Below are 14,074 nucleotides of genomic sequence, written 5' to 3'. Positions count from 1 at the left end.
TGTGCTCCTGTTCCACCCCAGTGGCAAGCCCAGCTAAGTGAATCTCCTCATCCACAACTGGCAGAAGTGCAGGAATCTGGTCTGACTGCACCAAGCATGCACAGACCAGCGCAGGAATCCTCTACAGGCTCTCTGCCAGTCAGGAATGTGATCCAGTGGTGTGACGTCACAGAGGCGGGGAAGTAACTAATTACAGTTACCTCCTGTTACTGTACAGTAGAGTGCTTATTTTAAATTTTACCGTTTTAACTGTAGTGCCTTTCTTTGCCGCAATGTAAAACTATGTAGGCTATATTACAAATTAAACAATAACCTGCAAACCAATTGAGACCCACAGGGGATAAAGGTTACTTTTGGGGGGAGATAATCTGTGGTGAACAGTATATTTTCTGCAAAGGCAATTTCAAGGCATATTTATAATAACAATACAAAGTGATTACAGTTGATTTGCACTATTAATATCAGTGTCCATCCTGGAAATAGTAAATGCCTCATCCAATGCTAAGTAAAATAAGCCATGCGGTCAGTGATATCTACAGCCCTGTGTTAGTAGTAACACTATAGAATAATCTGGATTTTTGTTTGATATGTTTGTTTGTTTTACTTTGTTTGTCAATGATTATTTAAATTTATACATTTCAGGATTGTTCACTTTAATTAAATGTAATTAATTGTGTGGGTTTTATTTAAACTTTTTCTTAACTTTTCATTTTTATGACAGCAATTTGGCACAAAATGCTAAACTTGTTACTAAGACTGAATTTTTGGTGCTCTTTCTATAAGGAAGTATCACACACTTTTACGATGGTTGCCTATCTATTGCTCGTGGCCAAATAACACACATTTTTCACTGATACTGGACAAACACTAAACTGTAAAACACAGGTCTGCACAGCATTGTCCCACCAAAATAAATATACAACTTGTAATCCATTATAGGCCTTTTTTAACTTGTCGTAGTAGGAACATCAAAGGTGTTTTTATTAGTATTAATGATGGCTCTGTTCTATTAAAGTGTCCCGGCAAGCCATGGCAATGACAGTGAGCCAGAGTGCACAATACCAGGACCGTGAAAATATATTCAGCCACCATTAATCTTATCATAAATATGTGTTTCTTTCAAGTGTGACATGTCAAAATATCTTAAATAAAAAAGGCCTTTTCAGTATGGATACACCTGTCGACATCAGCTATATGTCACTGACCTAGGGGCAATACAAAAAACTACAAACAGTCTAGTTGTGATGTATCATTTAAACACAGATGCTCATGATAATATATTACAGAGGCCTACATACAGAATGATTTGGCAAAATAATGCGCACTGTGGTTTCTTTTGATGCCATTTTGTGTTCCTGTAAAAGGTGAGTCTGCTGGGAATGCTTGAGATTAATGATTAAGTTGGCTTTTGTCTTCCTCTTAGGATTTGGATCTTTTATTTGAATAAGCTTTTGCAGGAAACCATTTAATCACCAATGAATAACACAGGACAACAGTATAAGTGGAAGGACAAAGCAGTTTCATTTTTTTTGGCCTGCTAGCATGAAATAATGCTATTAAGCTAACTTTGATGTTGCTAAAGATTGCTGGATTTTACAAAACATATTTCCCATAAAGTGCTTGACTTTTTCTTAAAAAGAAAGCACACAAATTTGAAATATATAATATTTCTGGGATTAACAATCTCTTTCTTTGTGAAACAGCAAGAATGTGAGCCTCCCCAGCATGGGAGATCAATGAGGCCTGGGGCCTGTTATGTTAAACGGCTAAATGGTTTTTGTGTTTGTGTTCCAACTGATAAAATCAGAGCTGCATTTAACCAGTCAACTGAACCCCTGAGCTAACAGGCCTAATTAAACACCATAGACATGCTATTGGCTCTGTGTGTGTGTGACAGAGGGAGATACGGAGATAATGCTGCTAAAAAATACACAGAACCTTCCCTATAAGTTTGCAAATGACCATATAGACTAAACGTATAGATTTCAGTGGGCAAAAGCAACCTACTGTAAGTCGCCCAGGATCTGGCGGTGAAAACACGCCTTGTGCCGGTTTATCAAGCTAGCCTACTGTGTGCTGCCATAGACTGGGACACAATGAGGGCTTAGCTGATGGGGGGGACCTCATGGGTAAATTGAGGCATTTAAAAAGAAGCTCTGTTCAGCAGTAACCTGATCCACACCTGACTGGGGCTCGGCATTCCGGTCTGGCTGAGGGAAGAGTTCACAATGACCAGAGAAACTGCTACAAAGGGCCAGCACAGAAGATTTGAATAAAATGTTTAAAAAAGATGACTCTGAAAATGTCTCCAGAAAGAAAAAATGAACAAGAGAGATATTTTAAATTTCACCCCACTTTATTGAATCTGTTTTTTTACATTTCATAAAATCACATTACAGTTAATACACTGAACATGATGTACAGATTGTGTCACAGATAATGAACTGTGTGCATTGTTTTACTGTACCTGGACAAAAGCCAAGTCCCCTGGAGGAATTCAGTTATTGCAGTAAGAGGAAGAAAGCAGATCTTTCAACGGATAAAAGTCACAGCATTTTCGAGAAACCTTTTTTTTTTTTTTTTTTTTTTTTACATGGCATTCACATTAACATTCCTGACAGAGGCTAATTTTACGGCACAGCATTCATCAAGGAAGCCTACGACAAGAAGAATATCCAATACTGCTGCTCAGTGAAGAAACTTTGACTCAAGTCACGTGGAAGAAACCCCAAGAAATCAATCACTCTTCCAGTGCAAGGATCATAGTTCCATAGTCATCATCATTCAGCCCCATCTGCCACCGCTATAAATATGGTGATGTGTGACTGCCCTTTGTCAATAATACAGTGCATGTCAGATGCACGAGAGCGAGAGAGGGAGGGGAAGTAAGAGAGCGGAAGGTAATGCCATTTAATGGACGGCATTACCAGACAGTATTAGACACCAATAATTACATCTAACCATGTCTGGTAAGACGCCTATCAACAGGCTGAGAAGGATGACCTCTGAGCTTTCACCTGTGCAAAGAGGAAGAAGAGAGCTGGAGGGAACAGAGCAGTGTAGCAGAAACAGGTTGAAATGAGCAGTTCCTCTTTTGTTGCAATCGCAGATTCTGTACATGCTACACGTTTCACTCATTCATACATTTAAACTGGCCAAGCGTGCAGAGAAAAGAATATAGCCATGAGCAAACAGACCGAGGCATGAAGCAAAAGTGAGCTCCGTAAATTCTCTCTGTTCCAGTCCCTATATATTATTACATGAATACACAAATGTGTGACACCAACACAAAGAAAAGGGACAACTGGAGAGAGGAGAAAAAAGCTATTTCATGTTTCTGTGGCTTGGATAATGGAGCTAGGTGGGCAAATAAAGGTGCGGCTCAATATTTGCGGGGTAATTCTCCCTCCTTAAACAAACACTAGGCCTCTGCTTGCTCCATGTCTATTATTTGCCTGTTTCTCAAGTCTGTTTGAAGGCTTTGCCCATTAAATTCACATTTTAGTCCAGACATTGATGAAAAATGTCTAACAGCTTCACTTCAGTAATATTCTAAAAGTTTATCATCATTATTTATTTATTGTTGAGAGTCCATTTTGCCTCCTCTTAAAGCACTAAAGTATTATTTGTCTTTTTGTGGATAAAAGCTTAGAAAGCTGGGAGGAGGCCACTGCATCTGTATCTCCGTTTTTTTTTACCAGTAAAGCACTCTCAGGTGAGCTCGTGTCAGTTTCAGGATGTGCCACGCAGGTAAGGCTAGTCGGACCAATCACTGCCACACAACACAAAGACCAACACTGTTAAGGGGAGGGAACAGGGAAATAAGGCCCTGCAGGACCGGTGGAACCATCAACCGACTGCTATTCTTTAACTTGGGTGGGGTGGGTTTGCCATAAAAGTAAAAAAAAAAAAAAAAAGGACAGGGAAGTTTGTAAAGAAGTGAAAAAAACATAAAAGTTGACCTTTAGAACCATTACCGGATTAAAGACCTCCTCTTTCTCCTTTAGCAATCTCAAAGTGTTTTCAAAATAAGACATACTGTAAATGTTCATGTAGATTTACATAAACTAATACTGTCTGACATCACCTGTAACCTTTTTCTGTGTGACTGATCGGCATACAGCCTCTGACATCTGTACAGACAGGTGTCTGGCAAACAAAAAAAGTTAACCCTTTCTTGGAATTTACTTCAGAGTAAAAAGTAAGACACCTAACAACTGTTTTGCAACCCCAAAACATAAAGCCAGGCCTGCTTCTTACCCTTGAACATCTAAAGAGTCCTACAGTCATTCACATTTTTGGATTTAACACTTGATGAGCAACTATCACCGGAGACCACAGAGTCACCCAGGAAACATCGTTACCAGACAGTGTTAGAACAACAGTTGTACAATCCAGCACTGTCAGGTAAGATGGATCCTGAGAGCCATTTCTGCTGCTACTGCTGAAGTGTTCGAGCCGGTCTGGGGCCCAGGCCCAGAGCACACTGATGCTAACGTTGCTAAAGCTGTTTGCAGTCGGCAGATGACTATCATCATCATTACCAGGCAGTATTAGAGAAAGTGATGATATCCAATGCTGCCTCGTAAGATGGAGATAATCACCCAAACATAACATCTCATTACTACACTGATACAAGGGGTTGGGATATCTTTAGTTGTAGAACATAATGTGATATCAGTGATAGTTATTAAAGCTTAATGAATGAATGAATGAATGAATGAGGCAGATTTAACAGTGAGTAGTACATCTAAGTGTATATACCTTTGTCTGGAAGAAAAAAAAGGGAGCTCAACCTTAAATAATTAGAGTACACATGAATGTAAGTGAGTATTCAACACAAAGTATAGCCTAAAATATCTACTTAAGGTATGTAGTTTTATGGCGGCACAGTTTGAAGTAAAACTGAGCCATGTTTAGCCGAAACATAGCACTGTAAATAGGAGTCGGGAGGCCCATATTTGGAGAGCACCTCTCCATAGAATAACTGCTGAGCCCTTGTTGTGGTTTTCATCTTAAACTCGCTGTCACAGAAGACTGGGCCACAGTAGTTGTTAATGATTGCCCAAACCTGTTCCGACTAGTCTAAATCTATGGCACGGCAAGGTTGGGAGGCCTGCTCTTCACACAATACATGGCAGTTAATAATTTCAAACACCACACATTGCACGCATTCATTTAAAAACGTCGCAGAGTTAAAAGCACATCAGCCTCGGGGAGCTGTTTCTGTTTCATCACACCCAGGCAGATTTTTTTTTTTTTTTTTTTTTTTTTTTTTGTCTTTTACATTGCAACATACTGTTTTGTCTCGAGTAAAGCAATGTTGTCAAGTCTGTTTCGACAGATGTTTTATGGTGTGGAAGAAAGGAAAAGCCAAATTTTTTTTTCTGTTTTCCGTTGGTGGACCTCTCAGGCCGTTGTCTTTGTGTTTGCTGAGTGATGAAAGGCTGATGGAATGCTGTTCAGCTCGACCTGAGTCGACGCTGTGTATGCAGAAGGTCACTGAAACAGCCCTCGTTTACAGAATAACGTGGATCATTCACAGGTACACCGCGTGAAATCCTCACACCCCATAAGGACATTTTAAAGCGCATTTTTATCCTCTAAATTAAACATTAATTAAATATCATAGTGCATTATGTAGTAAGTCTAACTAGACACTTTACTTTATTATGTCACATTAGATATGCAACATACTTCATTAAATGACGCGTAGGCTAACACTGGGGAGTTCCCCTTTTCTTTCAACAAAGATTTGATTGTTTAAAGCAATACGAATCTTTTTAAAATCTTTTACAAAATGACTACCTTTCTATCAAAAGATTGAAGCTCAAATGAAAAGATGAGACATTCATTAAGAAAGAACAGGTTTCCAGTCATCCTGCGAGCAATGCAAAAGTAGAGCACGAGAGTGAGGGAGAGGGGGAGGGAGAAGGAGAGAGAAAGAAAAGCGAGTATAAGGGAGGGGAAAAGTTCAGGGAAAGAAGGTGGAGAAGGAAAATGGAGAATGCACCTGTAACCTTACCGTCATGAAAGGTACCCCAAGGAAAGAATGTAACAAAACCAAAGGAAAGTGAGTATGTTTGGAGGGAGTGGGCTGAAAAAAGAAAGAGAGAGAGAGAGAAAAAAAAAGAAAGATCTTGAATTTCCACTCCGCTGCCTGAGAACGCTCCGTCTTCCTCCTGGTCAGTCAGGCCCCCATGAAATGAGAAAGCCAAGCAGACCTGCTCTCCCAGACTCTATTTAGTTAATCATCAGCATTATAAACCAGTGCTGCAGGCCCTCTGAGGAAGAAAAGAGGGAGAGAGAGAAAGAAAGAGTGAAAAAAGATTAGCCCAGAAAATTCTAGCTGGTAGAAACAAGCAGTGAAAATACCTGATCAAAGTAGAGCACGTCCTGTGTTACCTTTCTGAATATCTAACCAGCTACATCCAACAAACTAGGTCTTTGTCCTCCGTTTGTCCAAACACATCTTCTTCTGCTTGTGGTTAAAAACTGCTTTCCCCATTGTTGTACACGGTGCTCAGTGCAGTGGGAGTCTTAACCGCTTACGGCTGCCCACGCTTTTTGCCTGTTGGAAGTGAGGCGTGATCAGGTAACTCTGCCCTCTGTGCTGGAATGTGACTCTACTGTGAAGTCAACAGCCCGATAGGTAAACTGGCCTGGCCCTTAATCAATAGTTGCTGTCTTTGTGAGAAAACAATGGCAGGGAAACCCAAAACCTTATTTAACTCCGCACCTTATCTCAGTGCCACCTAATTGGGCCTTCAGACTGCAGAGGGACGGCCTAGTAACCATGATATTTAGGCCACAATACTGCTTATCATCCATGTGCCACTGCAGCTACTCGGCTGTGCCTTCAAATATATACTTAGTGATTTACATTTGTCATTTTAGAGACAGTAGCTCCTTCCCCGTGGCTAAGTGTCCTTTTACCTTTTGGTTTTGAATATTTCAAATGAAGCACTAAAATATTCAACCAATTTGATTATCAAAAGGGACTTTTCCTTTTCTTCTCAGTAACTTTTTACATATTTTAATTTAAGCCACCCCTCACCTTACTGACAGGCCGCTTTTACGTGTATATTCTGTCTATTCATACTGCTATGAATAATTTCATATGCATGATGTCATGTCCCTGGAGGCACCAAAAATAACATTACACCTGTTAAAGTTGAATCAATGTTGCCAAAAATAGGAAATTCTTCGTATTATTATTATTATTTCTAACTGTAAGAAGAAAATATATTGAATCATATTGCCTCACTATCATGGCCTCTTATCAAAAAGGGTAAATAGCATTCTCAAATGTTAGCATAGCATTAACTTTTTAAAATGGCCCTGGCCCATAATGCACTGTCATGCACCCTATCAGCTGAATCAAACTGCAGCTTTAACTCAACCTCTCACCCCCATGAGGCAATGAGGCCTGCACACTCCTACTTCAAACCTGTTACTCAAACATGAACAAACAACGTCAAATCAGCCCACCGTTTCGTCTGGCCTTCCAATCATTAAAGCTCTCTTTCTGTTGAAATCCCACTCTGCACTTCCCGCCCTGCTGCCTGCCATACACTGGCAGAGCACTCATGTGACTCGCAGCTATTCAGGTGTATGAAAGAAATGCACAAATGTTGTTCTTTCCACCAATCACAATCCTCCACCTCGCTCTGCAGTCGCCGCTGTACAGTATGCGGTCGACATTTTCCCTCCATTTTCCCTTCTCCTTCCCAGACTACAACAGTCCTCGTCCGCTTAAAACGATCTGAAGAGCTTGAAAACTTTAAACTTTAAACCAATTATGTATGCTTTCTGTGTAGTGGAAATGATCTGCTCTGATAAGTCCAACGCTGCTGTCTGTCCTAAGCAAACCTCAGAGGCAAGGGAAACGCATGAGCAGACATTTTAAGTCCGACACACATCCACTTCATAACAGACTTCCTTTTTTTTCATGTCAAAAGCTCATGAAACAGGCAGTAGACTATCAAAGCTCTACCTTAAAAGCCAAAAAGGAAAGCAGTAGCAGGTAAACCGAAATATAAAAACCCTAAAGAATATCTTGAAAGATTAAACGATGCTTTACAGTTCAACAGGTTGTACAGAAAAGTTGCCAAATGAGTTCTGAACTCAGAAAAGTTCACACTAAACACACTAATCAGGTGTTACTATTAGAATATTGATTTGTAAAGTAGTTTCATACCGTGGTTGTGTCCTCGTAAAGCACACTTTAACACTCTAAAAGAAGGAGTCAGCCTCTGTCCTCATATCCTTTGACAAGTCTGGCAGTTTGCCTTTACCTGCCCCAACTGGTCTATCCAGTTTAGGAATGAGCGTTGGCTTCTATTGTTTCCTCTTCTTTCTCTCTGGTTAAAAGGAGCTGGAATTCGATACGCATTATTTTCGCTTCCCATCGAAACTACCTAGACCCTCCTATGTCGGCACACAATCGCAGATGGCTTCGTACGATGACCTAATTTGTTTGCCGCACATTTCCTGATCTTAGCCGATGAACAAATGTCCTTAAAGTTTTAACTCTACCGTCGCTGAGCAACAGGTTATGACGACAGCTCAAGTCTTAAAGATGGAGAATGAAGACAAAGAAGGGATCACGTTTGTGAATTTACCCAGTCTTTCCCAGGTGTGGTCACCGAGTCAGAAACCCAAGACAAGAGGCATCATTGTATGAGAGCTCTTGACTCCCCGTTGGCTAGTCTTCTTCTTTCCTGCTCCTGCTGAAGGACAGTTGACCTCTGGAGTGGCGGTTAGGAGGAGAAAAAAAACGAGCCGTCCCTTTCAGGTAGATGCAGCCGTAGAGTTGGAGGAAGAGCCAAACCCCGGAACAAAACCAACCAGTTTGAAGCGCGTCAGCTCTCTTCCTGCTGCCCGAGCAGAACTTGTTTTTTTCCAGGAGCTCTCGTCTGTGGTGTTAGGCGGTTAAGCTCCTCAAGAAGACAGAGGCTGAATTTGTAAAGGGCTTGGTTTACATGTAGCCTGACCCCCCCTCCTCCCCTTTTCCCCCACAGGTGTAATTTTCAGGTCGCAGCCAATCTCTTTAGCCTCCAGCGCCCACAGGTGTGTCCGCCGCGCTGTCTTTAGCCAATGGTGATAGAGATGAAACCCCCCCCCAAATCCCTCAACTCCCACCTCACCGGTTCGCTCACCTCCGCCCTCCCCATCAGCCCCCAGGTAGTTTGTTGTGTGTTTTTTATGATGTCAGCTCAGGCTTCTGTGGGAACAACCTCCTGTGTTCCTATTACAACACAGACAACAGCTAAACCACCATCATCCTCAACTGCCGAACACACCCATCCTGTCCGAAAAGGGAAAATAAATCATGAGGCCGACATACTGTGAAGGCTAGGTACTCAAAAACATGTATGTGTAAACCTTTGCCTACTTCTCTGCTGTATAAGCCTGCCATAACCTGAAATACCTGCCCTTTGCTCTCATGCCTCTCTTTGTGTCCACACACCTTTTTTTTGCCCCAACAATAACCCGGCTGAGTTACAGCGAGAGCGACAGGTGAACAAAGTGCAGGTGAGTAAAACTTGAGAAACACACACCAGCAGTTTGAGGAGTGGGAGATGGGGGAGCAGTGACAAGGGGGCTGGTGGGGCTCCTGGCCCCCAGGGGTAAACGGGGGCCTAATCCAAAGCCTGGACAGGGCTTGGGTGGATGCGGGGCAGGGCAGCCACTTTCGGTCTCGAGGTGTAATTGTTGGGATTAGTCTCTCAACAATGAGCACAATGCCAGAGCCGTATCCTGTTTCAGATGGGGCGTGGCACAGGTTGCTGCAGAACTACGCTGGCAAAGATGGAAGAAGGCGATTGTTTGAGTTAAACAAACAGTAGTCTGTAAAATACTGACCCAAAACACAATAAAATCATTCATTATCCACCAATCAAACACCTTTACCTTTAAATTCGAAGATACAACAAGCTCTGTGTTAAGCCTTAACTCTGTCCTGTGGATAATGTGATGAGGCTGTGTGGTTATAACAGAAGCTGAAAAAAAAAGATAGAAAGTCTGTGCTTAACCATTAAATGTAACCTATTACCTTATTTTAGTAGCATGTCACCCCTGAGTGAAGCTCAGTCACTTCAAAGGTAGCAGTTAGTAAATTACTCTGCTCTGAAAGCTTTGCTTTGTTTAGGCCTTTCATTTGCAAACCAAATGAGGTCTGGAGTGAAGCGCAGGGGCCTGACATGAACTTATTTGGGTACTGATGGCTATCTGGCTGGCCAGTCACGCAAGTCAGGATGTAAGGACATCCATCAGCAGCGCTGACCCAACAGCCTCAGACAACAAATACACGGAGGCAAATACATCTGCCTGCATACACATGCTCAAACTCACACCTGCTAACAGGAGCAAGTGACAACCCTTTTAAAATTACAGAGCCAGGTGTCATGGCAGGTACAAAAATAAGTGTGCACAATTTAGTAATTTGTGCTCTCAAAGATAGAATAAATGCTTTTGATTTAGTGTACCTCATCATGTTCATGTCATTAGTGTAGCCTTCACAGCAATATGGATTGCTTGAATTTAATATGGTTTTATCTAGAGTTGTGATTGAGATTCCACAACTCTTACTCTGTGTTTGAGGAATACTTCAGTTTTTTTAAAGATATTTTTGCCTTTATAGATAGGACAGGTAAGTGTGAAGGGGGAGAGAGGGGGGTAATGACATACAGCAAAGGGCCACAGGCTGGAGTCGAACCCAGGCCGCTGCGGCAACTGCCTTGTACATGGGGCACCAGGTCTATTCGCTCCCCAAGAGCAGTACTTCATTCCCGAAATTATCAATGTAATCAGTTGCTCATCCAGTGTTATGTAGAATTTCTGAAAAAAATTCTTTCTCACACTTCCTCAGATGAACAAAGAATTCGAAAAGGGAGAAAACTCTTGATGGATTCAAGCATGAATTGAAGGGTCTGCGACTACTGACAGCAAAACTAAACCATTAGTTTACAACTCCCACACACCTCGCGCAGTACAATCCAAATCTCATTTATCTCATTTTTAACATATGCTCAGCACTTCCCAGACAGACATTACTGATGGGGAACTAAACTAAAAGTATAACGTAATCTAGTTATATATCTATGTATCTATCCTCAAAGCCAGACTCCATCGACAAAAACAGTTCTACCTCGATGAACACAGAAGTCACTGGTTTACCACTGTCTAGATGACTAAGTTAGTTTAAGTATACTGTGTGACTTAAGTGTTTTAAAGGCTTAGTTTGGTTTCACCACAGTCACACAGTAACACAAACACACTAACTGATCGAGGCAGTGGTAGACCAGCAGCTTCTGTATTCACCAAGGTAAAATTAGTGTTTTTGCCAATGGAGTCTGGCTTTAAGAGAGGATAGACAAGTTTCACTTTCAATTCAATTTATTGTCAGACAGGGCTGTCTGTCTGTTTGGTAAGTACTGAGCATACAACTGGATAAATGAGACTTATTTAGATTATACTGCACGGGTTGTGTGGGAGTTGTAAAAAGAAGATTTGATATAGTGTTGCTGGTGTAAAATGTGGCCCCCAGTGACTTCAATTCATCAATTCGTTCTCCATTTTTTGATTCTTTGTTCACCATGGAAATATGCACCAGTTCAATGTGATACAGGGTGAGTAACTGATAAACAAAAGTTCATTTGGTTGTGAAGTATTCCTTTAAACAAATTTCACAGGATAATGGATTGTTTCTAAAAACAATAAAAAATAGAAAATAAAAATCAGTGAGGATACTGCAAATGTCATCCAGGTCATTAGAACACTTCATTTCCATTGTTCAAAGGGATACTATTTCTGCCCCAGTTTGCCTTATGGCCTGTGATGTATGATGGACCTTCACTGGGTCACAACCACGGCTTTAGTTCTTGGTTTTCATGTCTTTACAGATACAGTATAATCCTGATTGGGTCTGAGTACTGGATGTACCTACAGTCTCAGACATTATGGGGATTAAAAGATGAGATGACAAGCAAGTACAACCTTGCTCACTGTAAAGCGGTTTCAGTTCACAAGCGACTGGACAGCAGCCTTTCTATCAGTCTTCACAGTAACCTGACAGCAGTCGTGTGGATCACAGTCTGGATAAATGCCACAGCTTGTCAACTGAGAAAAGGAAAACAATGACTCATGTTTGTTTTACCTTTCCCTATGTGCTGTTGCAGAACATTTTCATAGCCCTTCACTAATCTGCATTCAGTATCCAAGGTGACTAGTAAAGCTGGACATGTATCTTCCCCTCAGGCGTCTAACTGAAGCCATGATGTAGCTTTTATGGTGCTTAGCCAACTGAGAATCACAATGCACAGAGGAGGTGACCTTGGAGGGCAGGGAGTTTTCTTAAAACACAAAAGAGTCCAAGTGAGTGCTGTTTGCTCATGAATCATATGCAACTGTGAATTAATCTTTTAATTTGTCTAACATGGCCAGACTTTTCAAATCAGTCTGTGCTTTCAGAATTATTACAGAAAAGGAACCAAAAAATGTGTTTATCACTTCAATCCTCAGACCTTCATCAGATGAAAACATATATTCCTGATGAAGGAAAACATTGTCTTTAAGAGAGCACAAGTGATTGACAGTGTGCTGGAGTCTTTTTGATCTGTACCCATTAGTGAAAATGTGCTTCAGTGAGTTATGAGTCTGTAAGTCGATTTTCATACAGCACTAAAATAAACTGAGACCAGGTGCAGCAGGGGAAGAAGGGAAGACATTCAAATAGAAATATGGAAAATACTTTGGTATCATTTGGAAAATGACCTGGCAGTGATGTAAAGTATCCAGTACTTGATTCTGGATAAATAGGCTGAGATACTGTTGACTGCATCATGAGCTAATCTCAGATTCAACTAGTTTGTTCCATTACATACAAACCTGCTTAAGTACTTCATTATTTCACCTCTGTAACCTTTGTTTTGTGATAGTTAGAGATGTTATACACCTTTATGTGATGAGCCACGCCCTCCGCAATATTCATTGCCTTATAGAGTGTGCCAGTAAACCCGGAACTCCGTTAGCGCTTTTAGCACTTTCAGTTCTCTCGTCTAAAAGTCAACTTGTTTTCTGAAAGGGATTTTGGTAAAATGCCTCAAATAAGGTCTGTGGTTAACAAAAGCTTAAGCGAGTTTCAGGTTTTGTTCTACGACATAAAACACGTCAGTAAATACTCTACTTGTGAATTTTGAAGCTTTTATGTGTCGTAAAAAAGGCAGTTGCTAACAAGTTGCTCAACATTGAACGTCATCACCCCCGAACAGGCGAGAGTGCTGGCAGTCCGCCATTACAGCTTCTTATTTAGCTTAAACAGTCTGATTTCCCCATTATACAATGTTTTTAAAATAAAGCGGCCGAAATCAGTTGAAAGCTTAGTGGCGGTGACGACCGTGGAGTAGTCATGTAGTCTGTTAAAGCCTAACGTTAGCTTTTTACTTCTGGCGATCGCATTTAAGCTTCAAATGCGGTATGAAAGGTGTTCATATGTGAAGATTATTTCGCTGAACAAAACCTGTAAGTATCATAAACTTGTGTTAGCCACAGAGCTTATTTTCTATCATAATCCAAAACACAATGCAAAAATCACATTCACTTTGAGTTTCATGCAGATCGGTCAAATTTCCTAGGAAGAGATCGATTTTAAGTGTTTTTCAAAAAATTCAAAATGGCGGAAAATCTATATAAGCGGAAGTTATGGGTTCTTGAGGGAAATTTGTTCCTCATGAGGAGAGACATCTCTGTGCAAAGTTTCACGTCTCTACGACATACGGGGCATGAGATATGCCCATTCAAAGTTTGCAATTTCAATCGGTTGCTATAGCGCCCCCCTTTGGCCAATTGGTGTAATTTTGCTTCAATCGCATCCTCCCATGACCCTCTACCACTGTGCCAAATTTCACATGGATTGACCAAGTCAGTGAGGAGGAAAATGTGGAACAGACACACAGACACACCCACTGACAGAGTTTTTGTCATTATATAGGCCTAGTAAGATGGCAAATGGTTAAATGTCCTTTCTATTAATTTCATTTCTGTGAGCAGTTGACATATTGCATATTCAGAG

At 41.1% G+C, this 14,074-nt stretch overlaps 1 protein-coding gene and 1 long non-coding RNA gene across 4 annotated transcripts in view; both read right to left on the bottom strand.

The window, feature by feature from the left end:
• The window catches only part of ttll10 (tubulin tyrosine ligase-like family, member 10), a 46,294-nt gene that overhangs the window by 20,857 nt on the left and 11,363 nt on the right, over positions 1-14,074 (bottom strand). The gene's annotated exons all lie outside the window — the stretch shown is intronic.
• LOC125891659 (uncharacterized) lies at positions 2,338-8,970 on the bottom strand. The gene is made up of 2 exons (XR_007449647.1): positions 6,406-8,970; positions 2,338-6,284 (listed from the first exon to the last, which is right to left on the bottom strand). It is a non-coding gene; the product is annotated as an uncharacterized LOC125891659 (long non-coding RNA).

This window comes from Epinephelus fuscoguttatus, linkage group LG7 (genome assembly GCF_011397635.1).
Source record: "Epinephelus fuscoguttatus linkage group LG7, E.fuscoguttatus.final_Chr_v1".
Taxonomy (NCBI): domain Eukaryota; kingdom Metazoa; phylum Chordata; class Actinopteri; order Perciformes; family Serranidae; genus Epinephelus; species Epinephelus fuscoguttatus.
This window is presented reverse-complemented; position numbering and strand designations above follow the sequence as displayed.